Source organism: Aythya ferina (genome assembly GCF_964211825.1).
Source record: "Aythya ferina genome assembly, chromosome: 20".
Classification (NCBI taxonomy): Eukaryota; Metazoa; Chordata; class Aves; order Anseriformes; family Anatidae; genus Aythya; species Aythya ferina.
Window position 1 is genome coordinate 8,691,143 of NC_140318.1, and position 19,333 is coordinate 8,710,475.

At 46.1% G+C, this 19,333-nt stretch overlaps 1 protein-coding gene across 2 annotated transcripts in view; it reads right to left on the minus strand.

Annotated features, from left to right (window-relative positions):
• Window positions 1-7,710, minus strand: part of PAPPA (pappalysin 1) — a 361,581-nt gene extending 353,871 nt beyond the window's left edge. Inside the window, exon 1 of one of the 2 annotated variants that reach the window (XM_084494331.1) lies at window positions 7,313-7,710. The gene's annotated coding sequence lies outside the window, so the exon portion shown is untranslated. The remainder of the gene's footprint in view (window positions 1-7,312) is intronic. The other variant, XM_084494334.1, reaches the window with a different exon arrangement.
• Window positions 7,711-19,333: the final 11,623 nt, after the last annotated feature.

Sequence of the window (19,333 nt, forward strand, 5' to 3'; positions counted from 1 at the left end):
GTCTCTCTGCACCTGTGCTGCCTTACACACCAACTCTCCTCCCCCAACAGCACAGATCTGAGCCCCAAACCCCTCCTGTGCTGGGGAGACAAGCCACAGCGGACCTGACCACCCAGAATGGCCATCTCCAGCCAACAGCCGGTAGAACAAAAGCCAGCCAGAACCACCACGAGCTCTCAGTGATGCCACCTAGATCTGTTTGAGCCGAAGTGCCTTGGCACACAATTTGTCCCGGAGAGCAGAACCACTGCTGCCAGCCCATGCCCACACACCCAGCAGAAAAGCTCCCTCACCCTCCTCCACTCCCATGCTGCAGGGCTGGGGACAGCAAGCTCTTGCCCTCACTCCCTGTCCAATGCCTTAAACACCAAGGTCTGTCCTTGCAAACACCTCAGGGGGTCAGGAAGCAGAGATTTAGGAAACGCAGAAACTTTCAGGAGCCTGCAGAGCTCCCGGATCAGACCGAACACCAATGCTCAATGCTTCGCTAGCCACCCCTGCCTCCTGCAAACTCCCAGCCCTCCAGGGGAAGCAGGGGCTGCAGCCCCCACGGAGATCTCCCCGGCTGGGAGCACATTTTGTGAAGTGTGGGGCCATCTGATGGCAGCAGCAGGCAGCACCGCTCCGAGCGTCCCGCCCGCTGCACTGCTTTGCTCCATTCATCTTCAGTAATTGAATGCATGCCCTAGGGGGGTGCGCTGTGCAGGGGCGAGAGGAAGGGAAGAACAGTATTTATATTTGTCTTCCCAGATTTAGTTTGTCTATCTCCAGCTATTTTGAATGTCATGGGGAGTTAATGAAGACATGTTGTGCATCTGCAATGCATGGAACAACTTCTCTCCTGTCTTAGCATATTAAATTCTTTCTTACTTACACTAGGAGTTGCAGGGAAAGAACAGAAGATAAAAGGAAAGCAGAAAGATGAGACTGTAGAAGAAAAGGAGGAAATTCCCTTTTTGATGTTTCAGATCTCCAAGCTGCATCACACATTTTCTGGCCCCTTCTTTATCTTGGCCTTGATCAGAGATGTCAACCCTGGAAGAACTGTCACAGCCTATTCAGCAGGACACAGAAACACCCTCACAAGCACCCCATTAAAAATCAGCTTCCACTCCCCACTGAAAACCCAAGCCAGGGTGAGAGCACACAGCACAGGCACACCCTGGGCACCACTTTCACCCGCAGCAAGTGGCATGTCCCCAGCTCCTGGCAGCAGGTGGCATGCTGCCACCAGAGCTCCCTCCAGACAAAGGCCAAAGCCACACAGCAAGACCTCAGAGCTGCGACCAGCTGCAGGTACCGCTCTGCAGCTGCTGCTCATGGGTGCTGTTTCTGTGCTACAGACAGGGAGCTGAGGCAGACAGCAAGGGCAGGCTCAGATCTATCACGGCTTTCTACCCTCCAACCCCCGTCCTGAGAGAATCCTTGGCTTAGACCTCACCAGCCATTTCCAAGAGAAGGGACAAGGCAGTGGCAGAGAAAAGCCCTTTGCCTAGGACATCCCTTCCTCTGCTCTCCCCTCTCCCAGGAGGCAGAGGCAAGAGAACAGACTCGCCTTGATCATGGGGCTCTTCTCTTCAAAATTAAGATCTTCCCTTTCCTGGCACTTCCCATCCTCTTTCCCTGAGGCAAGATCTGGCACACCTTAGATGTTCTGGTTTGGCCTGAAGTTTTATTTAGACTGCTCCTTGCTTTGGGGATTCTCTGTTTATATCATCGGAGGGTGTTAATAAGGGCAGAATGGTTTCCAGATCCACACCAGCTGACTGGATTTCCTGAATCCACGCCATCTGTAAAAACAGAAATGTTCCCTTCTCCTTGTACACATAAATGCATTAAGGCTAAACCTCCTGGGGCAGGAGTACAGGAGAGGTTTGGACTTCTGGCCAAATGAAACCCAGCAAGCTCTGGAACGAGGTGCAGAACTACCATTTTGAACATGGAGGCACATCCAAAGGCACGCAGGATCTCATCGCTCGGTGGAGCGGGCAGAAGAGTTTGACATTTTAAAAAAGCACACGAAGGAATTTCTGGCATCTTTCTCAGACACATCTGGCACCGGCCACCCTCAGAGAGGCAGGAATATGCAAACTCAGGCCCTGGCTGGTATTACAGCACTTGCATATCCCCATCATACAGCTTTTCCATTTCAAGCCAAGCTTCTCTGGAGCCATTCTCTCACCAGCCACACAACAGCGGTGCCCTGACCAAATGCCTCAATTGCACGGGAAGGCAGCAAGGCAAGAAGGGCCCTTTGGAGATAGAATGCATGGGCTGCAGTGCCTGAATGTGCAACCTGCTTGTTGATAGCCCAGGGTCCATCAGCAGGCAGATTATTCCTTGTGAACCTGACACCTGCTTAACACCAACTTTCCAGTCCAGAATGAGCTGCAGGCACCAAACTGGGAACCAGGAATCAGACATTGCAGCCACAGGTGCCTCTCGCCCCAGCTCACCAGGTTCACACAGAACCCGTAACTTTATCTAGGCCCTGGCATGTGGAGGTGAACACTGGGCTGAATCAACTTAATGTTTCCACTACTTGTTCTCCATATCTGAACACTGCCCAGACTCTTCGGAAGGACGTGACAGCCAGCAGCACAGCCAAAAACTTCATTATTCTAATACACCAGCGCAGAGCTCAAGTGAGAGCAGGCTACAGCAGCACAGCAGCGGGCTGAACTAACACCAGCAAGCAGTGCTGAAGCACCCACCAAGAGACAGGCAGAGGGGGGTCAAGGAGCAAAGCCCCCTAAATGGGGCTTGCACACACAGGGGGGTGTCAGACACACTGACCCAGGGGCTGTGAAGGAGCCCCTGGGCCACATCATTACATTGTGCTGTGATCAAGCCCTGCTGGGCAGTCCTGCAGAAGGGAAGGTCCCATCCTGCCACTGCTCCTCACCTCCACCCCATCACAGCCCCACTGACACCCGCACCAGCCAGCTCCACTCCCTGACCTCAGGCTCAACCATGGCACATCCCCTCACCCCACGTTGTTTGACAAAGCCAGTCCTGTCACAATAAGGGATGAAGACAGCAATTGAACTGTAACAGCAGTGAGTGGACAGCATACAACATCTAAGGAGTGCTCCAGCTCACAGGGACTCCTCATTGAGCAGAGGCACATGCTCATCCCATCCCCATCCCTCAGAATCCTAAAACACGCATCTCATACAGCTACAGTAGTGTAGAGGATACACAAAACATTAGCAGTCCAATTAAGTCAGAGTTTCTTTGTTACAGCATAAAGCTACCCACACCCCAGAAGCTGTAGGTGCTCCTGACACAGAAGCATCTTGCACACAGCATTGACAGCGATCACCTCATGGACATCACTGCTGCACTTTGCAGGCATGTTACAGGAGTGGGAGGCAAAGCAAACAGAGAGCTCTCAAGTGCACAGAGCCCACGTGTGTGCTCAGAACAAGCCCAGGCACCTGCTGGGTGTTTGAGGGATTTCACTGTGTGGCACCATAAATGCTGCAGTACTGACATGTGCAAGGCCCTCAGTCCCAGAGGCTCTCAGAACTGCAGCTTGGCTCCTGAAATAGCAGAACTGAGCAGCATTACTTTAACAACTGGTTTAGCACTTAAGTATTTACCTCAGTTAAAAATAGCAGATTGCTACATCTTACTTGTAGCATCAAACTCCAAAGTTTCACAACTTAAACCCATATTCTGTAGCTTCCAGAAGACCGAGTTCATAAATAAGACTGAGTTCACAAAGGCAGCTATTTCAAATTCCAATGCAATAGATGAACTTCATTATAACTGTATATTTTACCTTCATTAACAGAAAATCTGACAAAGCAGTTGGACTTCAAGGACTCTGAAATCCATGACATACCTAAAGGCAGTAAATTTGAGAATTCAGTGCAGTTTGCTGCTCTGTATTTTGTGTTCCTTATAAAGGGCCTTGGAAGATTGTAAGTAATGAACTACATTCAATAGCAATGGACCATCTAATCCCCAAATCCTCTCTCCAACAATAGCCAAGAACAAGTATTTTCATTTTCAGCTTCTTTATGCTTTAGCCAGCCTCCCAAAAGTCACTTTATATGGTTTACGGTTTAATTGAAGTTTAAGTATTCCCTTCTGGGGTTTGCTTTTTAAAGAAGCCTCCAACCTACTAGCTTCACTGCATGTGTAAAGAGCTTCCTCACCCTGTTCTTATGCTAAGCAGCTTACTATCAATTGCAGCATTGTGACTTCAGCCCTGCCTCAGTCTCACAGTATCATTTACGTAGGTGATCACAGAAGTAACTGCGGTGATGGCAGAAGCAACGATCATTTTTCTATCCATTAAAGTATTTCACTGCTTCACACCACTGATTTCTTTAAAATAATTAAGGGCACAGAAGAGGGGAGTGAGCCTCTTTAGACCCCCCACAAGTACAGACTTCTTCCAGCTCTTCCATGAACCCTTCCAAGGGGGGATCCCTCACAGCAGATTCAGACACATGACAGTGATCTGCTACAGATTATATTCCCAGCTCAGCCTTTCATGTGTCACATAGCTCAGCAAGCTTGTCAAGCTCTTTAATGGTTGTCTTATATGCAGCACCCAGCACAACAGGCATTTATGTTATATTAAGCTCGCTAGATGATATCCTAACAATGTGTTCCAGCCCATAGAAACTGGATGGATCAGGAGAGAACCGCAGTGGAGAGCACTACAGAGCTAGCTATCAGCTCTAACTTCTCTCCCTTCCCCTTAAAACCCATGGACAGACTCTCAGAATAAAGTAAGCCATTTGCTGAATCTCCCTTATCTTATTGTACATCAATTTGCTGAAACATTCATGGGATCACTACGCATTTCATTTACCCTTAAGGCCAACCCCTCTGCTTATTAAATTAAGAAGATGAATGAGAGATTTGCTCTCTTGCTAGCAGCCCAGGGGATTCATTAGTCAAGTAAATGATTGCACTTGCCTCAAGTTATGCTACTGCAATGTTTGCAATGTGTCTTCTGATCTCAGCTCCCCATGCACTTTTTGGAAACAAGGTTGGCTTTCAGACAGGTCACATTTAATTCCACTCATTTGACTTCAGCAAATGGAAATAAGGGCCTCAAACTCAGCATCCTCTTCCCTTCCTTCGCTCAGCCCTCCGAATGTTTCACAGAACAGACACACAAGGGGAATCGAGCTCCATGTAAGCTACCAATATTCATCCCATTTGTCTGTATCAAGTGCAATTAACATTTTAGCATTGACAAAGTGCGGATTTGGGTACAGTGACACAATGCAGTAACAGAACCACAGTGGGCAGAAGGGAGCATTTCCACCCAGCATGTTAGACCATCAATTAAGCACTGAGTTAACAGTTAACAAGTTCCCTTTGCCACTCAGAGAAGAGCTAACTCTGAGCACCTGCATCCACAGGATATCAGCATTTCTACACATTATATCAGGAAAGCAGGAGGAGAAACAGCACTTCAGAAAAAGGTGAGAACTCACTCCACTGTTAGATTGCACCAAAGTGTTAAGGGGAAGAGGGACTGGACTCAAATGAACCCCAGGGAATAGATGGCCCTGACTTCGTTGGACTGTTCCATGAAAAGCAAGCTCAGGGTGAGCAAGGCTTTCTCGCACAGCTGGGTAAGCACTTCAACAGCCTGATAAGTGGTTGATGGAAGAGATACCCTCTGGTGAGCTACATGAAGATAAGCAAATGGAATATCGAGACTCACATTTCTGCACATCTTCATTTACAGGTTGTGCTGTCTTGTATGCCAACTACTGGGAACAGCCTTCTGTCTTTGATATTAGAGAAACATTACAGCAGAAGGCAGCTTCAGGGTAACAAAAATGCAGCGAAGCATACTCCATTTTATAGGAACGACAATAGCAAGAGCCAGGGTACCTGTCACTCCACACAACTCAAAGATGCCCAGGTGACCCTGCACTCTGCTAAAAAACTGCACAAGCCAGAGACATCAGGCACTGGGAAAACTGCCCAGTTCTTGAAAGTTTCCCAGCAAATCTGTAACCAGAGACGAAAGACTTCAGGGCTGCTCTCTTTCCAGCACTGCACCTAAGTAAAGCACCAGGCAAACACTCAGAAAGGCACATTCCCATGAAATGCATTGCTGCTGCAGTAGGAGGGATGCTCCCCACAGCCAGGGAAAAAAAGAGTGTGTGTACCACACAGATGTACAGGGTAGCAGGCAAAAGGCATGGACAGGCCTAATGGCAATGAAAAAGGAATTAAGATATCTGAGCTAACATCACAGTCCTCCTTCCCCTCCCCATTGCCTGTGTGTTTATTTACTTCGCAGCTCTGCAACAACTTTCTCACCTGACCTTCATCAAGTCATTTATCCTGTGCCTATAAATAGAGTAACAAAGCAATTCTGCTGCATGTGCAGAGCATAAAGGTTTTAGCCAGGACTGATTTCACTCAATTAACACATCGAGTGCTAGCACAGCAAAAGGCACAATGTGAGGGTCCCGGTGTAAAGTAGAGAACAACAGCAAAGCTTGTTTCTGCTTTGTCACTAATTTCACCTGAAATTTTGTTCAAACTGTGTCTGGTCCAACAGTTACTAGTTAAATGAAGCCACATACTAAGGCCTTTACTATGGGATGAAGCTGCATTGGCCTGTAATAGCATCAGGGCACAGCCCATAACCAGGTGCCACTCCAGGCAAGGACAAGAGCTGTTCTGCCAAGCCCTGATGCACTTCTCCCAGTGCCCAAGGAGCACACCCAGGACACACGGTAACCTCCGAGCAGCAGGCACCGTGGATGGCTGCAAACCTCCATCTCTTCTGCTTGCTGCAAAGCCAGTCACAAATCCTGCTCCCCAGTTTCTCTGGTGGTTGTGTTAGCTGCTAAGAGCTCAGGCACCCCCACACAGAAAAGGCTCCTAAACACATGGAGATGGATCCACAGGACAGGAGGCACAAGATGGGAGTCATGCAGCCTGTGCAGGGTTAGGATGCAACATCCCTTGCCCTAAAAAGCTAACCGTGCTCTCACAAACCACAAAGCTGTCCCCAAACCTACTACCCAAAGCTAACAGACACCTCCAAGCCATGCTCCAGCCCCGAGAGAAGAAACACCCGGGGAGGTTAATGGGGGGCCGGCGGGAGGGCACATGGAGGCCTCCAGCCACCCCTAGCCCCCTCAGCAGCCCTTGGGGGTCCAGCAGCTCGTGGCTCCCCCCCAGCTCCATCCCTACCCCCCTCAGCCCGCACCACAGAGCCGCGAGGAGCTGCCGCCACCTAGCGGGCCCCGGCGCGGAGGAGCGGGGCGAGGGGACGGGGCCCAGCCCCACAAATCCCCCCCCCCCAGGGTCTTACCTGGAGCTCCCCGGCCTCCAGCCTCGTCGGGGATTTTCCCGAGGAAAAGCCGCAGTCCCCAGCACAGCAGGAGCACCTTGGGGCCAGGTCCCACGCTGGGTCGGGTGCCTGGTGTTCACCTCATTGTGTCCCACATGGAGAAAGCTGAGCACATCCCAAGCCTGCCCTTAAATACTTACTGGGCCCACCTGGACCCACCCCGTGGCCCTTGTGATGTAACAAGAGTTGGACTTGATGAGCCTCGTGGGTCCCTGCCACCTGCAGCTGTGCTGTGATTCTAAGAGGAGCCTAAATGCCATGGGGGCACTCCTGGGCATGTGGTTATCCCTGCTGAAATGGGGGACAAAACATAACACTCAAGTCTGTACAGGGAAATAAAAGGGAATAGCCAGGTGCCATCACAAAAAAAAAAAAAAAAAAAAAAAAAAAAAAAAAAAAAAAAAGATGAAAATAAAAGGAGGCTGCTCTTGGTAGTAGGATCCCGAGAGAGCTATGTGGATGCAGACAGCGGAGGAAAAGTCAAAAACAGAAGATATAAATGTGCATAAATGTGTTACTTCTACAGAAGTACTTATGTGTTATTTCAAACAAGTCCATGTCTGCAGTTTTGTGCAGAGTACATTTGCAAGGGCTCTTTTGTGTGCCTCTGCATGAAATCTGCACGGCATGGGCTTATTCAAAAGGCTCTTGAGATTACTTTCTTATCCTGAGTGCATGGAAGGGATTTGTTCCAGGTACAGAGCATTAGCTACAAGTCTCAAAATTCAGTAGCTAATATCACTAGGAATCAAAGTACTTTTAACAGGACTAATGTTAGTAATTTTAGGGTGTCTTCTGAGGAGAGACATAGAAGGAACTGCACGGATTTAGACTAAAGTCTCCTCTGCAGCTAGTGGAAAATTACAAGAAATCTTCCATTATGTTGTGTTTAATGTCTGCAGTGTGATACTTTGAACATGCCAGGACATCACTGTGCTCACAGCACCCAGTCGGACGATCACTTCTCTTACTGCGACTCAGTTGGGACACATTCAGGGAGTAAAGCAGATCTGCAGATTACGAGGTTGCTCTGCTGTGGTCTGCTACTGGCTCACATGTCCCTCCTGGGACACTGACACTGGCTGACAGAGGTGGTTTTGCTGCAGGCATCAGTGCAATATTCCAGTGCAAGGAGGTCCTTTTGCCTTGGCACCATCTCTGTGATGGAGTTTTGGAAGCAGTGACAGCAATGCCACTGGGTATAGTGTTTCAAGAGTAGCCCTGATAGTACTAGGTGTGACGCCAACTTCAGGCTTGTGTTGTGGTGGTCTGACACAGCAAAGGGACACCCTGGTGCAAAGCCACTGCAGACAGTGAAGTTATGAGTAAAAGGAGTGAGGTTGCTCCAGGAGTTACATGGCTGCACTGACGTGCATTGTGTCCTGAGGCTGAAGCTTGTTTTGTGAGATAAAACCCACAAGCTGGCAGACTTTTGCCTGAGTTTGCATCCTACCTTTCACACCCCACTAAAGGATGAGTGCTAACAGAAACTGTCCGTGTGCTATTAGCCAGGCAACAATTTTGTGATGACAGTCAGAGACTGAGAACAGAACTTGGAGACAATTCCTGATTCCTCCAAAAAGGAAAAGCAACCTAGACCTGGTGTAACCCAGTGTACAGCAACAGCAGCTGCTTACTTCTCCCTAATTCAGGTTGCCTTGTGAGTCTCAGGTGAGCTGTAACCAGATCACACACACATCTTTACTCCAGTTGCTCTCGGAATCTTCCAGTGTGTTGCCAGCTGGCTAATGTGAAAGCCCAGCAAGGAGGGGGATGCTCAAATTGCCACCTTGCCTGGGGACTCAGTTTTTGGAAGCTGACACCACCTCAGTCCTCCAGATTGTCCTTGGAGTTCCCTCTCCTCACAGCTCTCCAAGCTCTGCCCGATGTGCCCTCGAGCTGTCTGCTCTGTTTTTGATAGGCAATCTGTACAGTCGAAAAGGTTGATCACGCTGCTGTAATTAAGATGATGTCAATTTGGATGAAATGACTTTACTCATTTGCATGCCTGTTACAATCATCATCTCTGCTATGACAGCATTTGCCTCTGAAGCTAATGGAAAATCTCTGTTAACACTGAGCTGTCCTGGAAGTGGTGGGAAATCAGGTTCCCACTATGGAGGCAGCGGTAGGGGTTTATGCAGTGTGCCATTTTGCCCACACTGACATGTCCTCATGTGGGCAAAAGCAGGAGGAAAGTATGAAATGAGCTTCAGGCAGCTCTTGAAGGCAGCAGAAAGAGGTCAAAGCCTTTCCCTGCATCCTGAAGGTGATGCAGGGCTCCTGCTCCCTGAGAACCTACAGCAGGCCTGTTCGCATAAAAGCTGTCTTCTGCTTCTCAAAGACAAACACGTGGTTGGTGTTTGTTTGCACAGCATGCGCCACGATGTGGCTCTCCTGTGTACAAAGTCAAGAGCCAAGCAGCAGCACTGCAAGGGGTAGAGGGGTGAAATATCCTTCTGACCTTGTGCTCTGGATGACAAATACACCATCTCTGCTATAATCTGAATGCAAACATCTAAAGCAATTGCTGCCAGTGCACCAGGCTGGGAGGGTGGCAGAGAGGGACCTGAATTAATGTGAGTGGGTTGAACTGAGTGTCAGGCATAATAGGGCCATGTAACAGAAAAGAAGTCAGTGGTTTGTAATGTTCAGCAGAATAAAATCATAATACATTACAGATGCTATTATAGATAGCCTCTATCTGCTTTTTATATAAATGTCTAGTTACTGATATTTTGGAGAGATGCTGGACTCAGCATGTATGGGCTTTTGCAATTTCCAGCTCCAACACAGTTCAGCAAGCAAGTAAAAGGAATATTCCTGGCAAAAATACAGCCATCTCCTTGGTCTGTTGATCCCTTTCTGTTGCAGTTGTCTTCCTCAATAAGAGCTGAAAAGCTTTCTGAAGCTTTCAAGTTTATGTACAGTTCCTCATGCAACCCTGAGCCCATTTTGGAATAATATCCACATGTATAGCTCCTGTCACAGAAAGAATAGCCATGATTTCATCTTCAGTAATACACTGATGTTTAAATTGAGCCTTTGGTTTCATGTTGTATGTGTGAGAGTAGTGTCTATCTGGTAGGCATGTCACTGCTCCCCAGACCTGTAATCATCCAGTTCATGTACACAGCGTCACTGATATCTGACATAGCTACAGAAACAAAACCTCTCCGCCTGCCTGCAGGCTTTTTTCCTGTGTTGAGAGTTGAGCTACTGGTGACTGTTGTGAAATTTCAAAGAACGGGTAGGACTGGAGAGCTGTACTGGTCCTGGGGATTTTGAGAGCTCTCATCCAGTCTCACCAGTAAGGCTGGACTGACTGAGACTGCACAAACGTCTGTCCAGATTTCCATCACACATGATGGAGTCACATGAAAAGTGAATACGATAAATAAAGAAAAGGGAAAAAAATACTTTGTGCTTTGTTTTGCTTTGCTTTGGGGTAAAAACCTGGCAGGCTTCCATCATCAGAGCACTATTATTCATTACTAGGCGAAGGCTTTGTTTGTATCTAAGAGCTGGTCTGTGAAAACAGCTCACCCTGAGCTGCACAGAGCAACCTCTCCAGCTTCAGCACACAGTGCCTGGGGCTTAATCCCAGCTTCAAGCCCTATGGTGAGAGTTTACTACATTACCATGAGATTTCATTTTACTGTACCTATTTATTAGAAGATGAGAACCCAGGTTTCAGTCTGGATCACTAGGGCAGATGTATTCTTACCCAGATACAAACTCCACACCTGAGGACTGTGTGGCACATGGCTGACGCAGACACAGTGACCTCCCATACCCTGAGCCCTGAATTCAAACTCTGATGGATGAGGAATGAAAATGGGTTTGTGTCTGTGCTTCATCTTACAGCACAGGAGAACCACTTTGGTCTTCACGGGCAATATCACCATTCATCACCTTGGCCAAGGAGCGTGGCACAGAGGGGTATGGGTGCTGCAGCTGCAGAGGTTTGCAGTTGGATTAATGCCAGCATGTCACCAGCACTGCGTGAGTGGGGCTAGAGAAAGAGAGGACATCTGGTGCATGGATGGGTGGATGGATACTGGCACGTATTTTTATGCCATCCCTTATTTTCACAAGCTCAGCAACATGCACAAACATAGTGAGGGAATATGAACACTCTTGCCTTTGTGAGGATGGGTTAGTGTGCTGCACTGTGCAACTCACATTCCTTCTCCATCCATCTTTTTCCATTTTCATCCCTAAAGTCAGTTCACATACACTGGCACTTGCTTATCTGCTTCCAATTGCCACCTGGAGCTCCCCCTTGTAAAATTACATTTTTTTTTTTTTTTTTTTTTTAAATAAAAGACACAGTGCTGTGCAATGTCCAGAAGGTGGCAAGCTTTCAATGCATATTGCTCTGTGCTTCCACTTGTTCCCCCAAAGCAGGGGCAAGCCAGGATTATGGAAACCCTATTTGCTCATGGGCTGAAAGGCTGTGTCCAAGTATGTGTGTGTGAGACAGGGAGACTTGCCCGTGACTAATTGGCAGTGTCAGTGACAAAGGAAACAATGTCCTGCTACAGACAGTCACAGATAACGGGCAACTCGGCCTGTTATCCTCCAGAGCAAGGCACTCTGACAATAGTCAGAGAGACTTGGGCTGCAGCATTTTCCCAGGCTTTCTGAACACACTGAGTTTGCGACAGCATCCTGCTCTAAGAGGTGAGTCAAATCCATCTCTATCAAAAGAAAGCAAAACCCAGATGGTCTTGAGAAAGTCATGTTCTCCCTCCGCAGACAGGCACACACGCTTTAACTTCCTCCATCCATTCTGTTTAGTGGAGGCTGTGTTTAGTCACACAGACGTGTCCCTGCAGGATGACAGCAGAAATTATGTTTCTGGGCATATGCAGCACTAAAGCAGGCAATCGTGTGTTGTACACATAGAGCTGGGTGCCCAAATACCCTGTTTTGTTTTACAGAGGACCTACTCTAGACATCCTAATGATCGATGGGTTGTGGCTCTGGAGGGGGAGGTCAGGCAGCAAGCTCTGTGAGCAGCTGGCCCGTTGACCTGCCAGGCTGTCTACATCAACTCGGGCAGCTGCTCCTCCGGCTCTTTGCCTGTTTAGGCTTTAAACTCCTTGGTTCAGGCACTGTCTCCTATGATATACTTGTCTGTCACAGAGCCTGTGACATTCTGGTTCTGTTTCAAGGTTCTGAACATCACTGGCAAGCCGGGGGGTCCTGGGATGGCAGCAGAGCTTCGTGGCAAGTTGCCATCTCCCCAGAGCCATGCCAGTGCCATCTCCTGGACGAAGTCCTCCCCTGTAATGACTGAATGTGATGCTAAGAAGAAAATCTTCAGAGCCATTTTTCAGGCTTTCCTAACACTGCAACACTAAAGGCAAAGGAGAGGAGATGAAAAAAAAAATATATATATATATATATTTCCAGACAAGCTTAAGTTTGGAATATGTGAAGTTAAAAAAAAAGGAAATAACCTCAGTTACCCAGGTGACAGCAGGTAACACAGGGGCTGTTATTGCTGCTCGGGTCAGGTGCTATGATTTCGGATCAGCTTACAACAAAGCCTTGGCACTTGTTCTGTTGCTCTTACCTAGTGAATGCAACTTTCAGGGTAGACAGTTAGCAAGAGTAAGACAAGCATGACAGCATCCCTCCTCCAGCTCAGCTGGCACTGCAGCAAAATAAATTTCCCCTGAGTACCCAGATCACGTAGGTGTGGTGTTGTTTCAGGGCTTTTATGGATTCAACCATTTTTTTTGGCCACTTACAAGAAACACATGGAGTACAGCTCTGGTTACCTCAAACATCTTCAAAAAGCACCATGACAAGAATCCCTTTTATGCATCCCTGCTTCCTACATCACCCAAAATGAGGGATAAAATTATATCTCCCTCTCTATTTTGCCTCTAACCTAGTACAGATTGCTAGTGACTTCACCAAATATAGAAATGGAGGTGGAGATGCTCAGAGATATTATTACAGTCTTTATGAGTATTTGGGGTTGCATAACTGAGTATAATACAAAATTAATAAAACCTACACCCTGGTCTGTTATTCCCTTTGCAAAGCCCTTCCTGCAGCCACAGAATTCATTTTCTTTAGATGATAATCCTTTCTGTAAAACTTTGCCCCTCACTCATTTCTATGAAATCTGGTGGAATATGTATTTAAATGCACTATTTGAAAGATTAGCAGAGCAGTCCAGAAGGAATAGCTGCAAAAGGGCAAAGAATTACCCTTCAAATTACCATGAAAAAAAAAAAAACAAACTTGAAACCAGCATGGACACCTTTGTAAGGCAGCTTTCCCCAGAGCTACTTCCAACAGCCCCTTCCTGAGAGCGCTGTTAATCATGGCAGCATCAGTCCTCTGTTAATTTTGTCAAACGGTGGTAAAACAGACAACACCTCCTACTCAAGAGCTCTCCTTTGTGGAGAAATCTCTCCCAGTTTTCAGGGTGTAGACGAGGCACATGGGAGCAGCCCTTCAGCAGCTCACAAATTTCCTCCTGTGCCTGGAGGGCTTTGAACTCCTCTTACTGCTACACAAAAGTGTGAGACACAGGGAACAGGATCACTGGGGGTGCTCTCAGTCTAGGGCAGGTGCTCTTCTACGTGTAACCAGGAGCAGGAGGTGGGAAGGAGCCGGGCTGGTGGGACTCTGGCCTCCTGTCACTTGAAAGTCTGCACTTTCATCTGTTATTTGGTCTGGCTCTCTGCCTGGGGAAATGAACTCTGAGCTTTTTCCTAATAAATACACAACTGATCCAAGTACCATCATCAATTACTGACAGACTCATCAGGGACATTAGCAGATGGGATTGCACTCAGAATTAATTGTCCTCACTGAGATAGCAGTCCATCCAAACCATCTGAGGGAAGTCAGCACTGCCAATTTATAATGAAAAATGTAAACAAACCCAGACAGGGAACACTGAATATGTGGTTTAAATGTAGCAGCTCAAAGGTGTCTGGGAAAGCCCAGGTATCTATGCCTTCTCTGCATCAACATTTGTCCAGGCCCAAGGGTGCTAGCCAGCTCTCCAGGACTTCTGCAAAAGAAGCCAGGGTAGAGCAGTAGCTCAGACCAGTCTGTGAGTACCTGGGAATCCTGGAGAAATGCCCACAGTGCCTGTTTAGATCGACAGCAGCGTTTGTGCCAGGGGAGATCAGCACTCTGTGCTTACTGTACTCACTCTATTCAGATTAATCGCGCCGATTCTGTCTGGAAATCCCAGTGGGAATTAATTAGTGACCTCACTGCCTCGTCCCTTTGGTTACGGAGATCCAGGGCACTGACATCTGGTTTCCATGTTTCAGCCAAGAGGCTAGTAGGAACTTCCCTGTTCAAAGAACAAGAGGATTTAGTTAAAATGCCGAGGACACCTTACCACAAACTGGGATTACTGTCAACTGCTCTTACTGCACATTGCTGGGCCCAAATCCATAGGAATTTAGGGACTGAGAGACCAAATGCCGACAACCTCTGTTACGAGTGAAGGAAAAGCCCCATGTCTATTGGTCATGCAAATTTCTGACAGACATGAAACTTAAACTTGGAATACTGTTCAAAATGGGTTTAAACCCACTTCATCTGATACACAACTATTTGCTAGTCTACAAATTGTATCCAGTAACTGAAATTAATTTCTGGAGTGCTCTGGATTTTATAGACTAAAAACAATGACTTCATGGTAAAGCAGTATTAGATATTAGATTCCTGCACGAAATATTACATGATGCCATTTTTGTAATTTCCTCCTTGCTTGATCTTGATAACATAGTCCCCCAGGCACTGGAAAGCCAGAGAATATATGCCAAGTGGAGGAGAGGGAAAAGTGAGAGTCGCCAGTAATACAAAACACAATGAGGGAAACAGTGTTTAGGTGACTGCTGTGTGATAGGGAACATTTTGTCTCCTTTCTTCATCAGTCATTCATAGTGGGGAAAAGATAATAGTTTTGAAAAGCTTGGAAGCAATTCTTAGAGCTGCTTTGAACCAGCTTCCAAGCAGAGCTTTACTCATCTTGTAAATCCCTTCCTCTCTAGAGTTTTAAATTCAATAGCAATGACAACAGAAAAATAAGTACCTCCAACTAACCTTCATCATTCAAGAAGTGGACAGAAATCAGGAAGCATGGCAATGTGGATTACATTTAGGTTTAACCCTTTCTCTGCCAACAGTGAAGTACACCAAGGGATTCTGCACTCATTTCTGCTCTGACTGATAGTGGTATCAATTTATTCTTTTGCAATGAGGCTACTCAGAAGAGAGAACTAAACCAAAAGCTGAGTGACACAATAGTGTTGACTTACATTTTTTCTTTCCACAGAAGTAATATGCTCAAGGAAATTACATCTGGTTAAAATGCAAAATTTCTGTCTATGAGGAAATTTATGCATGGTTCTAGCACGCTTCACAGAAGAAAAGGAGCAGTCACTGCCCTGCAGAGTACAGGCTTAATGCACACGCATTTCTAAGCAGCTACCTGGAAATACATTTGGGGCTGGTGCAGTGTTTCTGCATAATTGTTTATACAAACCCAGTTAGCTGCTGGCATTTCATGGTGCTGCAAAGATACCTCTGGTGAATGCAGACTTATCTGCCATGGAACAATCTTTAACAGCTGCTAGAAGCGCTGTCTTTTATTAGCTGCATGACTCCATAACGCAATAAAATGTCATCCTCCGTATTCAAAAAAAAATCCTCTTGATGAAAGATGCACCACAGAAAATGAAACCAGAGAGACTACAGTTCTGTGCCTTGTACTGTTACAAAACAATGAAGAATCACAAGGCAAATTCTTTCTGTATAGCCCCCAGAAGGCATGTCTATAATACAGAGAAGGCCAGGTACCCTTCTGCCTAGTGGGCAAGGTCTCCAAAACCATCTTACAATTCTAACTGCCCAGGTAAAGTCAGTTACATATCCAGGTGTTTGAGAGGTTCACTGAGAAATGAGAGGCCTCCACCTCACTCATTTTTTAAGATCTTTAGTACTTTTTAATTGACTTAGCCGAAGTGCTGGTAAACAAGATGGAGAGAAGACACATGAGGATTTAAAAACAGGCTCAGACTTGACGTGACAGTGTAAATTTATACTCTGTTTTCATTCCCTTGGGCTAGTGTATTTTCCTGCATTACTTCCTACTATGCAAGTGAGCAGGTACCTCTGTGTAATGGCACATGTTGGAAGAGGCTTGAGTGAATCAGTGATATGAGAAACTTGCTGGGGATGAGCACATAGCCAAGGGTCAGCATATTCCTAAATTATTAATAAATGCTTTCCAATTAATCTGCCTCTGCACATGCAGTGATTCAGGCCTGAATGACTTTGGAGAGCTCGGAGGGTGAATCACAATTCTTTGTTTTCTCTCTTGTTTCTCCTTCAGTGAATCCTCCTGAGAAGGTGTCAGCTCTCCTTTACTTTGAATGGGCCTTTTTGCTGCTCCCGTTGACTGCAGAGGAACTTCAGCAATTCAATTTAACAGGATGGAAAAACTTACTGTTTGCATTTTCAAATATTTCTTCAGCTTTGCGATATTATCACAATAATGAGAAAGGTTTGAAAGGTTGAGAAAGGTTTGTAAGGTTCAGAAAGGTTTCTGGGCTTGAAACCAAGTTTACATCAAGTAAAGAAGTCACTGCTACCTGAACTGTGTCTTGGTTCTTCCCCACCATGGACTGCCCTGGTGATCATCCCTGGGGATGCTGCTGAATGGCCTCCCAGAACTGACACCAGCTCCCCTTAGCAATTCAGAGCCATACACCTGATGTGGCATTAAGTCCATGGAAGAATATTGTATCTTATAGCCATGGGCAACCAACGCTATTACTTGGTTGATCCATACAAATTGCCTTCTGCATGGAGAAAACATTAATTTTCAGCCTTTTTAGCAAATACACTGAGGAACAGAGATGTTTTCCCAAAGTTTGTCTAATGCATTGTCCACAGAGTAGATGGAGTAAAGATGCTATAGTAATAACAGAAAAATCTGGAATGAAAAACAAGGCCAGGGAGCCAAATAATAAGCTAGATACCATGTGGAGTGAGAGATGTCAAAAACAAAACTGAGAGTTCCTGCCTTTTTGAGTGTAAAGGGAATTGAGGGTTGGATTTGAATGCCAGGATCTCTGGTACAATTTTGGTTCCTGGTCCCACGAGGTGAAATGAGAGTCATCTGGAAGTTTTGGAAGCTGTGGGCGCGGCACTCACCAGGAGCCGGTTCCCAACCAGGGAAATGTGCTCACAGTGTACAGAGTCCAAAAAAGTACATGGCCTGGCATTTCTTTCAGCCTTCACTAGGAATGGAAAAACACCATTTTAATTTGTGAATATAAACAGTTAATGATTTTTCCTTTCACTCTGCAATGTCTATCATTAGCAATTTAGATCTTTAGAGAATTAAAAGAAGTGAACTATTTTGCATTTATATTTAACTGACAAACTCACACTGGCAATCTGTAATCAGGAACTCAATATAAAATTATGGAGGGGTTATTTTTTAATCTCACCTCCTGCCTACACACTAATTGAATAAATAAGAGCATCAGAGGGATTTTTTTTTTTTTAATTAACTGTTAATCCAAAAGTGCACACTGATAAAGACTTAAAAATGACCAATATTAGTGTTTGACATTCCTAAAGTGAATACTGCCTTAGTCCAGCCTTAATCTACATTGTTTTAGGAGTGGGTCTTTAAACTGTGCAATTCCATATCCAAAGACAGTTAACACAGAGCTTACCCTTTACATCGAATTGAAGACAAGAAATCCTACAGAAACAAAATGCTAAGCAAGAGCATCTTTTTCCTTTTTTTTAAATGACTGGTAAACCTGGCATGGAGAAGTGGAGGGAACAGCTTTACATCCAGCAGCAGCTCAGAGCCAACACAGGGCAAAGAACAGAGAACTTCAGACTAGCTCTTGATGGGACCATCCCCACAGCATAGGGGCTCATTACACAAAGAGGAATTTGTGTGTGTGCTTTAAAGAAGCACGTGAGAAAAAATGTCATTGCCTACTCAGGCTCTGGCTGCAAAAATCTGTTCTTTGAATGCAGCCACTTTTAAAGTAAATCAGGAACTATTACAGCAATGCTACATCCAAGTTTAAGAAAGATATATAACTGTTGGAGTAAATTGCTACTTTACAGGCAAGTTATATAGTTTCAATAAAAGTTACAGGGATTGGGGATGCTGGTGTTGAGGGACTTGGCTTCAACCCTTTACCATGAGCACGATGATTTATGTGGACACCAGGCAAACTTTACAATAAGAGACTGGCTTGGAAGCTGAAATGGTGGAGGGCAACTACTAAAGCTAAAGCAAGCTTCCCACAGTAATGAGGGCTTTACTTGGAGGAATTCCATGAGAAAGCAAAGCGTGGCGAGATCACATCCCAAGTTGAACTGATAGAGGCGAGGGAATCCTTCTACAGCTGGAGGCTGATCTATACATATAAATATGTGAAGTCACAGCTTCCATTAAAGTCTATCCATCACAAGCATCTTGGCATGTGATAACTCCTCTCAGTCTGAGTGATTCATAGAAATGACCCCGTTTTCACCAGCAAGGGAGTTTGTGCGAGATCTTCGCATGGAAACTGGCAACACCAAGAGTTTAGCAGAGAGATGGAAATAATGTACCAAGTAGAAAAAAATGTGGGGGAGGATGTGTGCACAAAACAGTTTGGGAGTTTAGGAAAATATCCAGCCTCCCACTAAGTTGCTATGGGGTAATTAATGAAATGTTTCATTCTCTCCAACGTTTCTTCCAACCTCTTCCTCCCCAGGGGCAGGAGCTATCATCAAAGAACGTTTTCATTTGGCTTAGTAGGTTAATAATGATGGATGGTTTAAAAGGAGCAGGCTTGGAACCCATCTCACCTCTCACTATGAAAATTAATCAGAGTACGGCTGGCCAAAATGTAGGTGGAAAGGAACACAAAGCTTCTTTGGTGTCAGCTGGCATACCAGTAAACAATACGA